The 18778-nt window shown below is 40.1% G+C and overlaps 1 protein-coding gene across 4 annotated transcripts in view; it reads left to right on the plus strand.

Moving 5' to 3' along the window:
• Positions 1–4000: 4000 nt before the first annotated feature.
• Positions 4001–18778, plus strand: part of LOC143375949 (octopamine receptor beta-2R) — a 93846-nt gene continuing 79068 nt past the window's right edge. For all 4 annotated transcript variants that reach the window (XM_076825654.1, XM_076825652.1, XM_076825655.1 and 1 more), the window contains exon 1: positions 4001–4533. The gene's annotated coding sequence lies outside the window, so the exon portion shown is untranslated. The remainder of the gene's footprint in view (positions 4534–18778) is intronic.

Raw genomic sequence — 18778 nt, forward strand, 5'->3', positions numbered from 1 at the left:
CTGAGCTATCTTTAAGCTCGTCCGCGGCTGCACGTGGTGATTTAACAGAGGGGGCTACTGAAAAAGTGGACGGCGTTTGCTTCTGAGAAAGTGGGTCACTTGTGGCGCCGGAAGATTACCGCGAAAGGAATACCATGGGAAATTGCAGACGATCAATATTGGAAAGAGATAGTTGGGCAACGGAGGTGAAGAGTGCTGAAAATGGATAGTACTTTTTGTCTCGTAACGCTGGGGGCTGATCCACAGGAGGATTACAAGTCACTCCAGCTCAAAGACCGGGGAAAAAACCAGCATTTGTATCGAGCATCCCTGGGGGTAGGGATGAAATTCGCTTTCACAGTTTAGGGAACACTGAATCCTCTGTTTAAGGCGCGTGGGCCAGGGCTAGGTAGCGGAAGTGGAGCATCCCCTATTTTTCTAAGGTGGAACAGTTGCTCCTCAACGAGGGAAACGTAATTGAAACCCAAGAAGGAGAGAGACAGTTATTTCAATCGAAGGCAGATCTAACTCACGTGCAACGAGACAGACAACAAGTGTTCAACTGTCGTCACCTTGGACACTTTATTCGAGGGAACAGTTTGATGTCCCTTCCCTCTGAAATCAATAGCTGCAGAAATTTATATGGGAAAGCAGAGGGTAAGAGTGAAAAAGGGGATGGAGGTCCCATTGAATCCAGCTGAAGGGTAGCAGACCGTTGTAGGAGCACGAAGACAGAAACAGATACCGTTTCCCGCGATGTGTAATTCTCCCCGGCTGCGTCATAATAGGCAAGACACTTTAAAAAGTTATGCGCTGGATGGATCATTCGATGCGCCGGTATCGTTGCGCTACGGGCTTCCACGAGAGCTCGATAGAGCAGCGCATAATGCACGCCGTCGCGGAGGGAGATTCAGTGTCGTTACAAGTATAACATCTATTATGGGAATCTCGATAATCGAACGTTTTCCTGGGATAAGCAGCTCCGAAAGTTCCCTGCCGCACGTTCGCTCGCGTGTTCGAATGCCACTGAATCGTTTAGAGCCATTCAGACGCCGCCATTATTCACGGGCGAAATTTCCTTCGGATCGTTTAAGGGGAATTTAGAGATCATTTGGGGACGCTTCTGCTCGAGATGGTTTCTTAATGAACTTCAACGGCGTTCCTCGTTACATTTCATTTGCGATAACTGCTTTCTTATAATTCTTTTTAAATGTTTTATATTCCTGCGTTGGCTGTTATTGTAATTCGTTTTAGTGTCTTTCTTTTTAGATTTTTTTTTTAAATTATTGGTGGGCGATGGGAAACGAAGAAATGGTATTTTTTTGTACGTGGATAATTTTACTAGGCTTTTATTAATATGTTGGAGCGCCAAGTACTCAAGGGTGGAGAAAATTTGAAACTGAGACGAAATATTAAAAATTGAAATATTTTTATAAGTAAATACTGTTTGATTACTATTTTATTTAATGGTTAAATAAAATACTGTTTGAAAATACTGTTTCATTAAATGGTTAAATAAAATACTGTTTGAAAATACTGTTTACATTCGGATTCGAATATAGGAAATAAGAAATCGAAAATAAGAGATACGAATTTCAAAACCAAACAGATCTCCCAAATGTCGCTCGTTACCTTTTCATTAACTTTTTAAATATCCTTTTGAGCATTGCTGTATTTTTTTTACACTTCTGTAGAATCTTCTTTAATATTAAATTCCTCTTCAATTTCCTGGCTAAACTTTCTCTTTCTTTTATTACTTCTCTTATTCTTTCCTTTTCTCCGTTTATAGACTTTTCCCCGTTTTAAATTCCTATAAATTTCATCTGTAGTTCCTTTTTCTTCGTCTGTAAGAAACATTCCCCTTGTTGGTCCCTTTTTATTTACCAGAGTTGTCTTCTTCCCTTTATAAATTCTTCTGCTTTTCGTTTTCTCTAAGCCCCTATGTACCTTATTATGTATCCTCTTCATTCTTGATATTAGTACCCCTCTCTTCCTCATTTTACAAAATTCTTCGTTCAATGTTTAAAATGTCAACAAATCTTCCTTAATAAGATCCTTACTCCTTCCTCAAACCCAGCCTCTACTTTCTATTTTCACCATTATAACCCCTTTCTTCTTTTTATACACGCAATCATCACTTTTCTTCCTCTCTTTGTGCCCAAGCACTGCTGCTTTTATTTATTTCCTTCCAATCTGCGTTTTCACTTCTTTCTAGCAGTATTTTTCACATATTTCTTTCTTTCCAATCAATCAAATTGAAAGCTTCTTGTCTTCGATCCCATCATCCATTCTCCATCTTCCTGTCCCAATTGTCTTTGACATTACTTTCCTAGTACCACCCTCCACCCCTTCCAACCTCCCCAAGCCATCTCGATAATCCCTCCCCCTTCCTCTTTTAACATCAAAGTTTCATCTTTCATTTTTTAATCCCCTCCTTCCCACTCCTTCATTGTCATCCCCCTTGCCACAGCCTTCATATCAGTCCTCGCTCCACTCGCATTCCCTCAACCTCCTCCCTTTTCCTTTCCACCAACCCGATTATCTCCCAAATTCCCATGTCCCATTTCCAATTATTTAATCCTCCACTCCCCCATATCTACTTCCATTCCTCCCAAAACCTCACTACTAGGGTGTTTCATATTATAGGGTTAAAATCAAAATATTACACTTCTTTTACTTTACTCATGTCCTGATCCCTATTAATATAAAAAGAATATTTGACAAATCGAAATAAACTTCGAATATTTACCTAAGTATTCGAATACTGATGTATTCGAATAGTATGGTGTGAATTATAAATCAAGTTCTCTAGGTTCATTTTTTTACAAGCTTTTATTTAGTTTCAGATGTGAGTTTTTTAGTTTGTCAGGGTGAAATCTTGTAAGTTAATTTTGACCCACTTCAATATATCCGATCGGCTTAAAACTTTGCACACATACGTAGTTCCCATGACAATACAATATTTTCACGCGTTTATTTTTAGTCATATGAGGGAATTCTTCTCAGGCAGTCTACTGGGCCAGGATCAAAATTATTGGTTACTTTTTAATACATTTTAATGAAAGATTGTTTTTTTTTTAAATAAATTACCTTAAAGTATTTCATGCTTTTTAGTAAAAATATTGTAGTGTCATCGGAATTACGTATGTGTGCAAAGTTTCAAGTCGATCGGATATGTTGTAGTGGGTCAAAATTAACTTAGAAGATATCACCCTGGCAAACTAACGAACTCACAACTGAAACTAAATAATAGCATGTAAAAAAATGAACCTAAAGAACTTGAATTATAATTCACACCATACTATTCGAATTCGAGTACTCAAATATTCGAATATTCAAATATTCGAGTACTCAAATATTCGAATACTCAAATATTCGAATACTCAAATATTCGAATACTCAAATATTCGAATACTCAAATATTCGAATACTCAAATATTCGAATACTCAAATATTCGAATACTCAAATATTCGAATACTCAAATATTCGAATACGCAAATATTCGAATACTCAAATATTCGAATACTCAAATATTCGAATACTCAAATATTCGAATACTCAAATATTCGAATAGCATTCGAATAGTATTTGAATACTTAAATATTCGAATAATATTTGGATACTTAGATATCCGAATTATATTCGCCAAATAATTGAGCAACTGAAGTATTCGAATATTCGAATACCAAAAAATTCGACAAATACTCCCAGCCCTACACTACACCCCTTCAGCTAATCCTCACCCTCCTTGTACCTGCAAACAAACCTCAAGCAACAATCCCACCTCTTTCTCTCACTTTCAACATTACAATTCTTCCCTCCTTGTCTCTCCTCCTCTCCCCTCCTCTCTCTCTCTCTCTCCCCCTCCCTCGCTCTCATCCTCGCTCCTGCCCCCCTAACCTACTCACCGCCCTCCACCCTCCGTTTCCCCCTGCCACAGTGCTCTATCACCGCGCCCCCACTTCCTCCCTCCTCGTCGCGCAGCCACTTTCATTCAAACCAGCCGCGGGCCGAGCCGACTTGGCTCGATTCAGTAGCGGCCGACTCGCCACGTTGCGAGCTTTGTCGACCAGCCGAGCGCCCGTGGTACCGCTCGACGCGTCCTCTCCCCCTAACCACCCCTCCTCTAACGATCTTCAAACCCCCTGGAATCAACGGTCAGCCAGAGGGGAACGAGGATCCAACGTTAGTGTCGCGTTCACAGTGCGTCTCCGTGGCCCTCCACCGTCCCCCGGTGAATAATCCTCCAGGATACACGTGGGTCCCAGCGATCCAGCGGCGCTGGAACAGGTGCTCCCGTCGGTGGCTGGCCAGAGGGAAGAAGGAATTAGGTTCCCTTGGCTATTCCCGCGGTTGTGAGTTAGACAGCTGTGTTTGGCGCGGATAGTGCGGTGAAATGGGACGTCCAGTGTCCTCGGCGACGGGTATCGATACGGGATACGCGGCTCCTCGCGAAGCGCTCGCTCCAGGTTCGTGAACGGTGCTTGTGCCAGTGCGGTCGTGGAAAGTGCGTGTCTTCTGGGGCCTGTTTGGGATCGAGGGGAGGCCTCCAAGTAAGTGGCTCTGGCATTATGGTACTCGTGGTTTTCTGCTGCTTGGTCCTCAAGCTGCTCGATGTTGGTGTTTGGTAATCAAGTGTATGTTGCTACGGAGCTGCTGGTGTTTGGTTTTTGGCCACGCTTGCCAGTTGGGCACCGCGCGTCTTATGTTGACGATTCTGACAAGGACACTTTGGTACACATGTTTACTTATCGTTAGGATTGTTTGTTGGAATGTGCGCGGGTTGATTAACCCGGAGTTTAGAGGGACATTTGGGGCCTAGGTGTTTATGCGAATCATTGCGAAGTGCTTTTTCCCCTCTTGATTGTTATATTAAAAGTTCGAGAGTAGGGCTGGGACTATTTCTCGAATTTTTCGGTATTCGAATATTCGAATACTTCAGGTGCTCAATTATTTGGCGAATATAATTCGAATATCCAAGTACCCAAATACTATTCGAATATTTAAGTATTCGAATACTATTCGAATATCCAAGTATTCGAATACTATTCGAATATCCAAGTATTCGAATACTATTCGAATATACAAGTATTCGAATACTATTCGAATATACAAGTATTCGAATACTATTCGAATATCCAAGTATTCGAATACTATTCGAATATCCAGGTATTCGAATACTATTCGAATATCCAAGTATTCGAATACTATTCGAATATCCAAGTATTCGAATACTATTCAAATACTTGTAAAATAATCGAATATTAAATTATCCGAATAGTCCCAGCCCTGTTTGAGAATAGGTTTCGAATTTTTAGTTTCTGTGCTTGGGATTACAGAATGGTTGCTTTTTGATGTGTAGAATTATTCTGAAGATTTTACTGCTTTTACTTGACTACTATTATGGAAGTTCTATACGAAGTCGAAATTCCCTTCGATTTAATTGTTAATCCATCGTGAACACTTTACTCTAATATATCGAACTTATCCAGACTGGAATTCTTTCAATTCAAGTGTTACGTCGGAGGTTCAACAATCTGACGTTGGGAATTGTGACCAAGACAAACGTAACTCCCTTGTGACTTAATCGTGTTCAAAGTTCGCGAAGCAAGGTGACTATGAAAAAACAAGACGGTTCTGCTTAGCGGACATTGAAAATAACACTCCGTGTTGTCACTTGCTATGAATATTTATTCGAATTTGCGCGGCACTCGTTTGCAATATCGATGATTAATTGTCTTGGTAGGAGTACGAGAACCGCGTCCCGGGAGTTGTGCTTGGAATGTCCAGGTTCTAGAACTGTTTACTGTTACTTAGCGTGTGCTCAGGATTGTACTGATTCAAAATACGATACTTGGAGTAAAAATATTGAATCCATCAGGGCTGTTGATGTATTATATTTTCACACTGGTATTCTCTCAAGTGCCATTTAAATTTCCGCAGCGTGGTAACACTGAACATGTGTGGGAATTTTTAGAGTTTCGAGGTATCTTCAGTGTAGTATTATTTCTATGGATATTTGGTAGAATCCTTATTGCCCAATTAGGTTGAACTTCTCCGACTTGGGGTAGTTGTAACGAAGGTATTGAGATCTCACGAATCGTGACCAGGGTTCGTCATTAATATTTAGCTCTCCTCTAATTCGATTTTAAACTTTGCACTTGGCAACTACGATTGTATTATAATAGTAGTGAAGAAGAATTGTAGTTGAAGAGTGCACTATATTCCTTGGTTGTATTAATGCAATCATAAGAGAAAGTTTATAGTGACGTTGATGTTGCATTATCGATTTCTAATCAGCACATTGAAACTGTTAGCAAAAACGAAAAATAATGTCATTTATTATTTCTGCTTCTGACTTCGGTTAGCCGAGGCTCGTGAATAACAACAGTTTGGACAGTTAAATCAGTCCTCGAGAGTGGAAGATTAAAATCCAGTTTAGGGAAGAATTTTGCTCGTGTTATTAGAAATCAAGTAAATCATAGTGGGCAAAAATTTCTGAGAAGCTGACGGATGAATCTAATAAGAACAGTCTTGCTCCAATTTCCGTGGCTAAACCTCGCTTAATTGACGCATAGCTGATTGACAGATGTCAGGATGAAGGTCCCAAGAATTTTAACGAGAAGACAAACTTTTGTTCCGCCACGTCACTTTCCAGGTTTTAAGAAAGTTCCTTTTTCAACCTACGATATTCCCAAGTCATTATCTGATAAAAAAACACGATAAACAAAAAATCGACTATTCAAGCAGAAATCATTTTCGAATTCCGATGATTCTCGAATGTCAGCCGATTAACGTCCAACTCATCGACAGATGTCAAAAAAGACTCTGAAGACTCATAAGTGTTAAAAGCACAACGAAGTTCTCTGAAAATTCAATTGTTTCGAAGGGCTGCTTTTTTTCGGGAAAATGAAGATGTAATTTACTAAAATCAGGTTCAGTGTAATACCACAGAAAAAAACATAGCGTTTGGATGAAATCATAATTACATCTTTGCAGATGGTCCCTTCTGGGTAGGGACATAACTGGCAACTGCTCATCGGTCGCCCGTTAAATCCACTGACCGCAAGCAATCCTGATCCAAATGATCTCCGAGCCATCAATCACCCATACAAATAAATCCCCACAAAATTCTACGGCACTCTGTTTCGTACCGCAAAACTGTCCCGCAGAAAAATCAAATTTTCCTTGAGAAACATTGCGCTCCGTGAAATATCGCTGTTCCAAGCAGAAGCACGAACCACGTCGCGACAATAAACGTCAACGTCATTGTCGCGAGCTGTACAGCCCCGGTTTGGGAGCACCGGCGGTCGGTCGATTTCAATTTAGCGCGTGGAAAGCGGTGACATTGGTCCACGTCGGTGTCGCGAATTTGTTTACCAGCCCCGAGCCCTCGTCCAGGAAAATTCTGTTTAACGAGTAAGATGGTGCCGCGCGATAACGTTCCGCATGACAGCTGGAATATGAACCTTCCCCGGTTATTTGTCCGCGAGCACCTGCCATCTAACGCTTCTAACGAGGCAGACAACTGATCGGCCGCGAAAGAGCGCGCGCCGTGCGAGCTCGAACGATTTCGAGGCACCGAACCCTGTACAGTAATCACCGCTCGACGCATGGCGCTGCAGAATTTCAGGATTTCAGAATTTCGGGTGGCAAAAAATTCATAAAAAAAAATACAGAAATAGGGAATCGCGAAGTGCTTCACTTTTCCAGATGTCTCTTTTCTTTGCACTATTTAAGGTAGTTGATCTGGATAATCTACTAAATTCAAGAATTCTTTCAAATTTCGTTCAAAACTAATTCGGAATACACGAAACCCTTGTGCAAAGTTTAAAATCGATTTACCGCATAGTTATCGAGAAATTGTTAATTAAAGTTGATGCATTTTACCACAGTGGCAAATGGCGGAGTGGATAAAAAGAGGGTTGTAGTTTCAGGTTTTCTTCTGAAAGAGGAAAACTATATTCTAGAAGAGTACCAAAATTGGCACAAAAGTACGTCGAAATGTCAGGAAATGAATTTATTAATTTCTGCAAAACTGACCACATCGTTTCTTCGTAAATGCCCGTAAAAAATAGGTTTACGTGCAATTTTTTTAGAATCTACGTAGAGCAATCAACGTGGCAACGTCGCACAATCGATATGTTTAGACATTTAAATAGCGAACGACGATTCAAATTCATATGAACTTCTTTTCTGACATCTTGGTTAAAAAAGAAGCTCCAAATGAATGCGACGTTGTCAGATCTGCTGCTCCAATTCACTACGCTAACCAATTTAATAATCTATTTTCTTATTACAATTATATATATATATATATATATATTAATATTGAATTTTTAAAATATATATACATGATGTTAAAAATTATTATTATTATTTCTATAGTATCATACTACTTTATATTTATCGTTTATTACTCAACTCTAATTTGACTGACATAGTTGGTTAGGAGCTACCTTAAGTTCTGACGTTAGTTTGATATACAGCAGTGGAAATAGATATTTATTGCATCACTGTCAAATTCACGTAGAAATATGATTGATGAAATGATTCGTGTCCAACTTATTTTGGCCAAGGTAGGGAGCTACAAATTCTTGTATTGATTTAATTCATTAATTTCAGAAGAGTAGCGCTAAAAATAGTATGTTTAATATTAAATATATTATGTGTCAATTAAATTAATGAAAAAATTTGTCAAACGTTCTTCAGCAACTAACAAGGAAAGGTCCTGAACCCGGAATTTCAAAAAATTCTGAGACTTCGTGAATATGTAGGGGATTTCCTTCTGATTACAACGCAATTTTTGTTTGCTGCCCAAATTCACTTCAAGGGCCTGAAATTAACCCCTTAAATTCCGGCTATTTTCTGATTCTGTGTTATAATTAAAAGAAGTAACTTTTGTATCGAAACTATTTTTCTATCTCTCAAAGATTGCGAGTTACAAAATAAAATCGGAAAATAGCCGAATATTCAGGGGTTAATTTCACCCCTTTACAGTGAATTTGGGCAGCAAACAAAAATTGCACTGTAACGAGGATGAAATCCCCTACATATTCACAAAGTTTAGATATTTTTGAATGTCCGGGTTCGGGATCTTCCCTTGTAAGAACAATGTCTGACAAATGATATATGCTAATCGCAAGCAAAATTTCCGCGATTAATAAAAAATTCATCGCGTCTCCGTCGAGCGACAAAGGGTGTACGCCGACAACGAGCTATCGCGAGGAATTCTATTTGAAAATCTTTATCCTCCTTTCTGAACCACTGCCACGCCTCTCGAGGATTGGGAAAGGGGGTAGTTTACGTTGTATTCGGTTGGAAAAGAATAACGTTGCCCTTGTAATCCATAGAATACCCTCGAAGAAGTAATCTTCATCCCCGCACTTCGCTGAATGAAAGTACCGCGTTCCCCGAAGCGTGCTTTATTTATTTCTTTGAGCGCGGAAAGCGCGAAACGAGCCGGCAAAGGGGGAGCAGGGCTGTATCGGCGAGCTTTTAAATGAGCTTACTGCAAGCAAGCCCGGCGATCTTCATTTAAATACGACGTCGGGGTAACTTCGTGTTACGCCCTGTGGACGATCCTCGTGGATGGCTTCCTTATAAATCGGCCACTCGAACGAGTCTCTCTTCTTCAGGTGGTATTAAGCGGTCTCAAGGCCCGGCGTATACTATTGACTTTTACGTCGACTAAATTGTTTAGTCAAATCGAGCCAGTGTCCAATGGAATTTAGTCTAGTAGCAACGGCGATACGTTGGACGGAAAGGCTCTCACTTGTGCGCTAATTTATTTAGACAACGAGAAGGGAAAGGGAAAGAGACGTTACTCTGTTTAATTTGTAGCAGTGTGAATTGATATATTAGTTTTATTTACAAGGGGAGGACACCATGTGGTAGACACCGATTTTTATGAGCCTTGGCACTAATAATAGAGATATTTACATGGAAATTATTTATTTATTTATTTATTTATTAATTTAACGGGACGTACCCTTTAATTACAAAGAAGCACATAACTAAGTAAGAGACAGCTGTAGTTAGCCTGTATACCGGACAAAAACATATATACACAGATTCAGAAAAAGAGAAAGGAAAAATAAAAGTAATCGCAAAGGTAAAGATAACAATAACGCTATGGTATTCTACGCTCTAGTTCATAAATAACTTGCGCCTTGAGTCGTTGAGGCGACCCATTAAAAAGGTCTAAGCAAGAGAAGAAAGAGTTCGCCGTTTCGATTATTCAAAATTTCATAGTGGCCGTGGGGTTTTAATGGGTAAAAATCCCACACTACCCTGGCGCCCCCGGGGGATTTCCCTCTGAAGGAGTCGGGGTGCCTTTTGAAGATTTCCCCGAGTTAAAAATAAAATTTATAAAAAAATAACTTATAAAAAAAATTTATAAAGTTTTTTTTTTAACGTGGAGACATCTTCAAAAGGCACCCCGACGCCTCCAGAAGGGAATCTCCCGCGGGCGCCAGGGTAGTGTGGGATTTTTGCCACATGGTGTCCTCCCCTTGTTAGCGTCGATCTGGTTGGATTCTAGAAATAGCAGGTATCTTTGAGATTATTTTCTTTTTGAGGAAATGATAAAGAAAATGAAAACTCTATAACTAAGCATTTATTATACAACTATTGAAGTACAGGAAAAAAATTTTGGTTTGTTGAAGGAAAGAAAGAAAAATTGTTTAGTGTACTTCATCAGTTGTACAATAAATGCTTAGTTACAGATTTTCCATTTTCTTTATTATTTCGTCAAGAATAAAATAATCTTAAAAGCAGCTGCTACTTTTATAAACTATTGAAATACACGAACAAATTTTTGGTTTGTTGAAGGAAAGAAACAAAAATTGTTTAGTGCACTTCAATAGCTGTATAATAAGTGCTTAAAATTATTGTTTAATTTTTCATTTTCTTTATCATATTTCCCCCAAAAAATCCTGAAGGTAGTTGCTATTTTTAGAATCCACAGTGGTGTAACCCTTAACTTCCGCCCTTCTGCTTCAAAAAAGTATCGTTGCGAACCACGTTTTCGCTGTCGTATTACAAACACCCGTTGACATAACTCACGCCACGATCGATACAAAAACAGCCCAGCTGTACGCGAGGCACATTAATACCAATTAAATGCCTTAATTAGTCACGGTAAGCGCATCCTCAGGCGTGATTTCCATGTATTCTTTCGACGCTCTCACGGCATTTGATTAAAAGAAGAAACAGAAGAAGACGGAGGGAAACAAGTAAATCATCGAAGCTCTGTGAATGAAACCGCCGGGAACACCTTCAAATGGAACGTGGGAAATTCAGTATAAATCTTTTGTCCGTTATCGGGGCGCAGGCGCAAAAATTCGCCACATCCTTTACGACCAAGATACGAACGGGATTTACTGCTTCCAGGCGAGAGTCGATCGCTCGGAATCGTTCTGCGAAAACCGAACTGTGTTAATAAATAGTCCATTCTTTCGTTATTCTTTTGAGCATTATTTTCTCTCTCGCGGTGTAATACAGACATTTTATTATTATTATTGCGCGGTGCTTGGAAACGTTTTGTAGGGAGGAGGCAGGGAAAATAAATACGGTCTGTGTTTCTGACCCCGTTAGCTCGGTTTTGACAAGATGTCCGCGAGGCACACGAAGTGAAACAGGCGGCTTATTTCACTGAATTTGGCGGCAAACTGCGAATCGGGGGTTAATAAAGGGAACGAGACGACTAAATTGTACTTTGCATTGATTTTGCCGTATTTTTTAATAAGAACCACTTGTGCGTTTATAAATGCAGATTTTAGCTTGGGAGATATTTGATAATGGGAGTTCTAGGTGACTTGGGGGTGTCGGAAAATTTCTGGGATAATTTTCGACTATTAAAAACTCTGTCAGCTTGCTTTTCGATTGTTAACGAAGAGTGAGAAAAAATATAATTTCGTAATTCTAGTAGGACAAACATTTTTTTTATTAATATAGAATCCCGGTGTTTCTACGTTCCCCTGAAATTACCTGAAATTAATTCAAAGTCATTAACGCACTCGCGATTAAGATAACCGAAGCTTACGTGTTCGACGATTGTGATGTTGATCTGAAGACCTCAGGAAACAGAAACGATTGTGATATAATTAAGAATGCTCGTAGCGTAATTATAGCAGTCAAACGTTTGTTTATTTGTTCCCTCTTCCTTTTTCCACGCGTTAGTGTCGACGGTTTCCCGGAAAAAAGAAGCGCGGCTCGCATTCTAAGAGACAGCCAAGATTGATGCACCGCCCAAGGTTAAGGTAATTTCGATTATGCAACGCGTTGCGCGCGTGAAATCCGAAATGCGGCTGCGAATCTACTCGAGCGTCAGGTGCAGCGTTACGAGAACAGCATTTTTTCTTAACGAACCCATGCAAATTTACGGATGAACTCGGCTTTCAAAGGCAATCGTTCTTATTTCCAAATGGCGCGTAGTTGCCATTTTTGCCTGCTCCTACAAGTTTTCCCTTTTTCCACTGACCGAAAGCTTCACTTGCAATAAATACCGCGGCCCACCCGCGCTGCACTTTTCGTCCATTCAACCCCGCTGCCACGCACAGAGCATCACTCCCCAATTAATCGAAGCGTTAGGGCATCCCCTTCCTGCCCCCGCCCCCTCGCGACTGCAACTTGCAACGAACCCCATATTCCGCTTGATAGACGTGTCAATTAAAAGTTTATTAATCCCCGCCGATGGTTAGGAGCGGGGAGCAGCGGGGGCGCCGATTAGACGGCGAACGAGGCGCCGAGGTTTTCGCGGAGGAAACGAAGCAACGAACCCGCGGCGCGCTTATCTGGCAATTAGAGAGCGTGGAAACCGATAATATGTGACTCATGCTTTCCGTGCGCCGTTACGGAACAGCGACTGTCGGCGAAATGGCGGGTTATCGTCGACTGCTAGTCCGCCTGGGCGAAACACGTGTCGAGGAGCATGATTCTGTCGCGTGCTTTCGCGAAGGAACCTTCGAAGTGCTGAAGCCTCGATTAAGGGGGGCGTAGTTAGAAGCATTTCCCGTTTTCGTGGGTGAAATAGAAGCTGCGGATTCTCGAGGGCGATGGAAGTGGAAAATGATGATCGTGGAAAATTGGTAACTTCGTGTGCTCTATTTCGGTGGCTCTTATTTATATGCATGTCGAAATTTATTTTTTATTTATTTCCTCTCACTCCCTAGAACCCTGCCATTTGATAAGGAAATAGTCCCGGAGAAAGTTTATTGCAATTGGACAAGAGGAAAGGGTGCCGACCAGGCCTTAAAGTTTAGAATTTGAAGAATTTCTCAAAAATGGTAAGCCCTATCGAAATTTTGTTGAAATAATATTGAAAGAACGTTCAATTTTCTACAATTACTGTAAACATAATTTTTTCGTGCTTCCAACCGTTTTTTAGATAATAGCGTTTGAATATAGAGAAGTCAGCAGTTCACGCCCGTATAGACAATACGTCGCGCCGTACAAGTGCCCTATATTCAAACGCTATTATCTAGAAAATGGTTGGAAGCACGAGAAAATTATATAAACAGTAATTGTAGAAAATTTAATGCTCTTTTAATGTTATTTGAACGAAATTTCGATAGGGCTTACCATTTTTGAGAAATTCTTCAAATTCAAACAATTAATGAATTCTAAACTTTGAGGCCTGGTCGGCACCCTTTCCTTTTTTCCGATTGCAATAAACTTCTTCAGGGACTATTTTTCTACGAAATGGAACCATATTAGGGGGTGAGAGCGAAAGAAATCACAGGTTGAAAATCAGGGCCACCCTAGTAGAACATGGAACGAAGCGATTCTAAGGTGTAGGATAATGTTTCTGGATTTTGGGCAAACAGATAAATGAATAAATATGTCAGAGGTATTAGGTGTTGATTTCGCAAGCTTCATGGGGGATTTGTTTATTCCTCATGTATGACAGTGTCAACTGCAAGTCGGACGATGCGCGCAGCCTTCGACACCGCTCGAAATAACGGCAACACTATGTCCCTCGTGGGACCTCGTCGAGGCGCCTGCCAAAACAAAAACAGCTGAGTGCTATCAATAAACATTCGCCGTGCGAACTTAATCCGGGAGCCACGATCGCGAGCCCCGACTCCTGGCCTGGACTAACTAGGCGGCTGAATTATGGTTGGCAGCGTAGCTTCCAGGCGGAGGTTCGTTATTCGCCAGGGAGGCAGCTGTTCTGGGGACACTTTGGGAAACGTCGAAGAGGCGAAGCCCTCGGGACACGTGGGCCTTCATTTGATCTTTCCTTCATCCATTTCTAAGGTTAATAAATAATGCAAAAATATTTCTCACTAATTGCTTACAGAGAACGAATGACTTACACTATTGAAATGATGAAATGAACGTGAAACTGGCGCGGTTAAATATTATGAGAGTGATATTATCATGTCAATGCTTACTTCACGGCTATTTTCCAACAGTTCTTTCATAGTAATGAATTATAAATCAGTATAACATAAAATAAGAGAAATCTCAATTTTTGGGGTTCTTTTTAAATTAAATGTAGTACCTTCGCGAGCTGTCACTCGTAAGGGGTGGGTGGTAGTTTTTATTGTTAGCGAAGTAGAAGGTATTCAGTAGTAGACTAGCCTGCAAGTATTCTTGTGAGCGTAGAGACGAAGAAGCTTCCACTTATTTCCCACCCCCACCTTTTTCATGCTTTGGAACCATCAAAGATACTAAGCAGCAGGTGGGAAGGTGGTAAATTTTATTTCAATTAAAATTTCAGTCTAAGTCGAGTAGCTCTCCAAAGTTTACCTAATTTGAATGCCTGATCCCATAATTATTCAGAGTCTACGAAGCTTCTCTTAGTACTATGTACCTACTTTAGTTTTCGTTCTTCGTGAAGTGATCCACGCAACAATTTTACTGAACAAAGTCAACTATACAGCTGCTTAAGACAATGAAAGGCTCTATGCGAAGACATAGAAGTTACCCTGACACGGAAAAGACGGCGAAAAAATCGGTTTTTAATATTTTAACCGCGGCGCACCAAATTGAAAAATCTGAAAAAAATTCAGCACAATTGTAACAATGATACGCACTTACAGTAAAAATATAACTACACTTCCGCAACTGCTTCGATACACAACCGTCATTTTTCATAATTTTCCGACGTTTCTTATTTTCCACAGCTTGGTTTTTCAATTTAAAAATCTGAACGGATTCTCTAACGTGTGCTCCGGTAACCGGAATGCCTCTGATTTTTTTTCGAAATTTTTCATCCGCTAGTATAGGAGAAATTCGGCGGAAACTTTATTTTCCATTTTCGCCCTTTACTACCCCCCGGGTCGAGACACAAAGTTGAAACTTTCCACGAACGGTTCTTTTTTCACAAGCTCTCGAATGACTCGTCGCGAGTTGAATTCGGTTCAAGTGCACCTTTGTCCGTCTCGGCACCTTTGTCCGCCCATTGAGTTCTCGCGAGGGGGGCAGAAAATTCTAAGTTTCACGAAGGGCCGTCGGAAATGGTATTTAATTAACGGCTCGCTGGTATTCGAGTCTTATCAAACAATAGACGCGTCTGATCTGAAATGAACCGGGCGATTATCTCTCCACGGGCGTATGCAGATAAAACGACCTAGAAATGAATAATTCGCGACGGCGGAAGCTGCCAACTGACTGCGCGGCTCGATATCAATTGCTACAAGATGCGGCTGCTAATTGTGACCGTTTCGTGGAAGATGGCGAACCGTGATTTCGGGCATCTCGTTTTTCCACGCAGCTAATTTGTTGCTCCAGCTTTTCCGTTAAACAACCCCGCGGGTCTTAGGAATTTCGCAGCTCACCTGTTCGCGCTTTCCACCCTTCCCCACTGCAATCTCTCGCTTCGATCTTGTATTTTCTCGCCTCGATCCTCTATTTCTACTCCACTGTTTCAACGGAATATTCTCCATACAATTTCTATCTTCTGCCAGAAGTTTGCCACTCTACCCTGGGAATTTTCTGCTTCGATTGATTTTACCCTCCCGCTGCAGTTCCTCCTTTAATATTTTCCTTCTTCTTTAACCGATTCAATGCTACGTTTTAGATTTCGATTTTTCCAGCAGAAGTTCGTGGCTGTGGTGGAAATTGAATTCTGCCGCACAAAATCATCATTTCCCTGCAATAATTTGCTTTTCCATGTTCGTCGACTTGCCAGTAGAATTTTATCGTTCGATATCCCCGCGTCGGTTGCTAGAATTTGCAACCTGCTTTTGTATTTTTAACTTTCTAAGGATATTTTGTTACCTCGTTTTCGAGCCCTCAGCAGGAATTTCAGACGTGCTTTGTCCAGATCTTCCACTTTCATTTCCCACTGCTTGGCTACGATTTCGAGCCTCTTTTCATTCGAATTTCCTGCTCTCTCCCCCTTCAACCCTGCGCCAGAACTTCGCTTTTTAATTTACAGCATCTCTATCCCAATTTCCCAAGTCCTGCAGCGAAGTTTTCCACTTCCATTTCCATGCTCCTACAAGAAATTCCAATTTTCATTTTCCACTCGTTCGCCGTAACTTTTCCACCTCCCTGTAATCAGTCCTTTGCGAATTCTGATACTGTGTGCGGTAACTAATAGTTGTTTAATTAACATCGATGGAAATAACGGGCCTCAGTGGTGTGTTAAATTAATCAACTACACCCACAGTATCCAATTCATCGTCGAGAATAGCGAATATCAAGGAAAATGCTTCATTAAAATTAATCCGACGACGATGATCTGACTGTTTAAAAATATTAAAACAAAAATCTCGGATCAACGACGCGCTATTGTTTAACATAGCGTTCAGAATAGAATGTATTAATTAGCTTCAAATATGATGGTGATTTTTGATGATTTTTTTTTTAAGTTAATATTACATCTCCATATTAATAGTGCGATAAGTAATACAGTCTGAAATTAAAATTCCATCTAATTGGTATCTGCAATTCGTGCTCGCTGCGTGGGAAATGATAGAAATGTCGAAATTTCCCGAAATGGAAGTGGACCGCAGAGACCAGATAATTACGGGAACGTCTCTAGAGGGTTATTCTCTTACCCCGATGCGGGAGTGATAAATTATACTTTTGACAAGATTTATTGGTTGTCTGTCATAATAATTCTTATGCAATCGATTCACCAGCGACATTTAACTCGCGTTCCGCGTGGAACGTGTTTCCAAGGAAATAAATTTCGATTGACGTCTAATTCCAAGGTATTTCCTGCACTTTTGAAGAATCCACTTTAAACACAGGTATTTCATTGAGAGACGAAATACACAGAGTAAATAATATTCCTGAATTAAAGCAACGAAAGTAGGGCGAGTAATGTTGCAGCTGATTCCTGCCAGAATTCATTGGGCACATTGTTATTTTCGAAACAAACGAACCATTCGTATTTAATTATTGAATGTGCATGGTATAATAAACGAATAAGTACCTAAATATCACGAATAATTAAGTAGCTTGTATTCAGAGTATCGGTGATATTTATTTAATGTCTACGATAACTGCAGTTCAATCAATCAGAAATAAGGAGTTTATACTTATTGCCATCCACGGTGGTACGGTTCTCGTATTGAACAGTTATACCTTATTGATTCGATGGTGTTATTTTATCCGTTTGCCCCAGAGAGATTTCTCGCAATTTCCTCAGAAGCAGAGCGAAAGGTATGAGTTAAAAATATAGAATGAAGTTGCTCTTTCGCAAAGACCTTATCAATTTTAATCACTCGAAACAGTTTTCAAAGTAATGTGTGACTAAGAAGTTAGAGAGGGATATTATCTCCAGTCATATTGGTTCGGAAAGAGCGTCTGACCATAGACAGTCTTTCTCCCCTTGCTGTCTTATATTTCCCTTGCAGTACGAACATGATTATCAGTTACGCGATAAATATAGTAAAAAGATTCAGGGAGATACAAAGTCAACGAAACACTTTATCTACTTCACAACTTATGGTTAAATAATTTACTTCGTTCTTAAGGAGTTATCCTGTGAGGTCTGAAAAAACATATATATTCGGGAATTTTTTGGGGAGAAACTTGAAGGCCTTTTTAAACAAACCTTTATGTATTCGAAAGTGTACGTATTAAGTTACTTGTAGTAATTTTTGCGATGGGAAATATAAGTAAATAAAAGAAATATCAGCGATCTCCTGGCAGCGATTTATTTTCAGTAGTTTGCGGCGACCACTCAAATTTTGACCTGGTTCGTCTGAAATGAAAAATTCACGGGAATTTTGTTAGTATATTAGATTATCCAGTCCTTAATCGTTGATTATCTCGAAAAATTAATTTGCTACAAAACGGCGGCTTCTCGGAGTGAAAGTATCGATTTTCTAGATAATTTAATAAACCAACTAAATTTGGTCGAATTTTTATTTCCGACGAACCAGGTCAAAGCTACAGTGATCACCGTAAAGTGCTTAAATAAAAAAACGCTGCCGAAGATCGCCTATAAATCCATTATTTATTTAGATATCTTATTGCAAAAAAAAAACTACAAGAACTTTAAAATATATACTTTCCCATATACAACCGTGTATTAAAAAAAGTATTAAAATTAAAAAAAAAAATCCCGAAAATACGTGTGATTTCAGACGACTACACAAGTACACTACGTCATAACTAAACAAATACTTTCCAAATCTAAAAAAATTTACAGACCCACTCGAACCTAGCAAACAAAGCAGACAACTCACCCCAAATCTACCCCTGAATATCCACCACGCAGCAATATCAACCAATCGTTAAACCCCATAGCCAATAGCCCATTAAAAAAGCCATTAAACACAACTGTTAATCTGAGCAGCATACGATCGACGTTAACCCACGTCCATCGTC

Source organism: Andrena cerasifolii, chromosome 13 (assembly GCF_050908995.1).
Source record: "Andrena cerasifolii isolate SP2316 chromosome 13, iyAndCera1_principal, whole genome shotgun sequence".
Taxonomy (NCBI): Eukaryota; Metazoa; Arthropoda; class Insecta; order Hymenoptera; family Andrenidae; genus Andrena; species Andrena cerasifolii.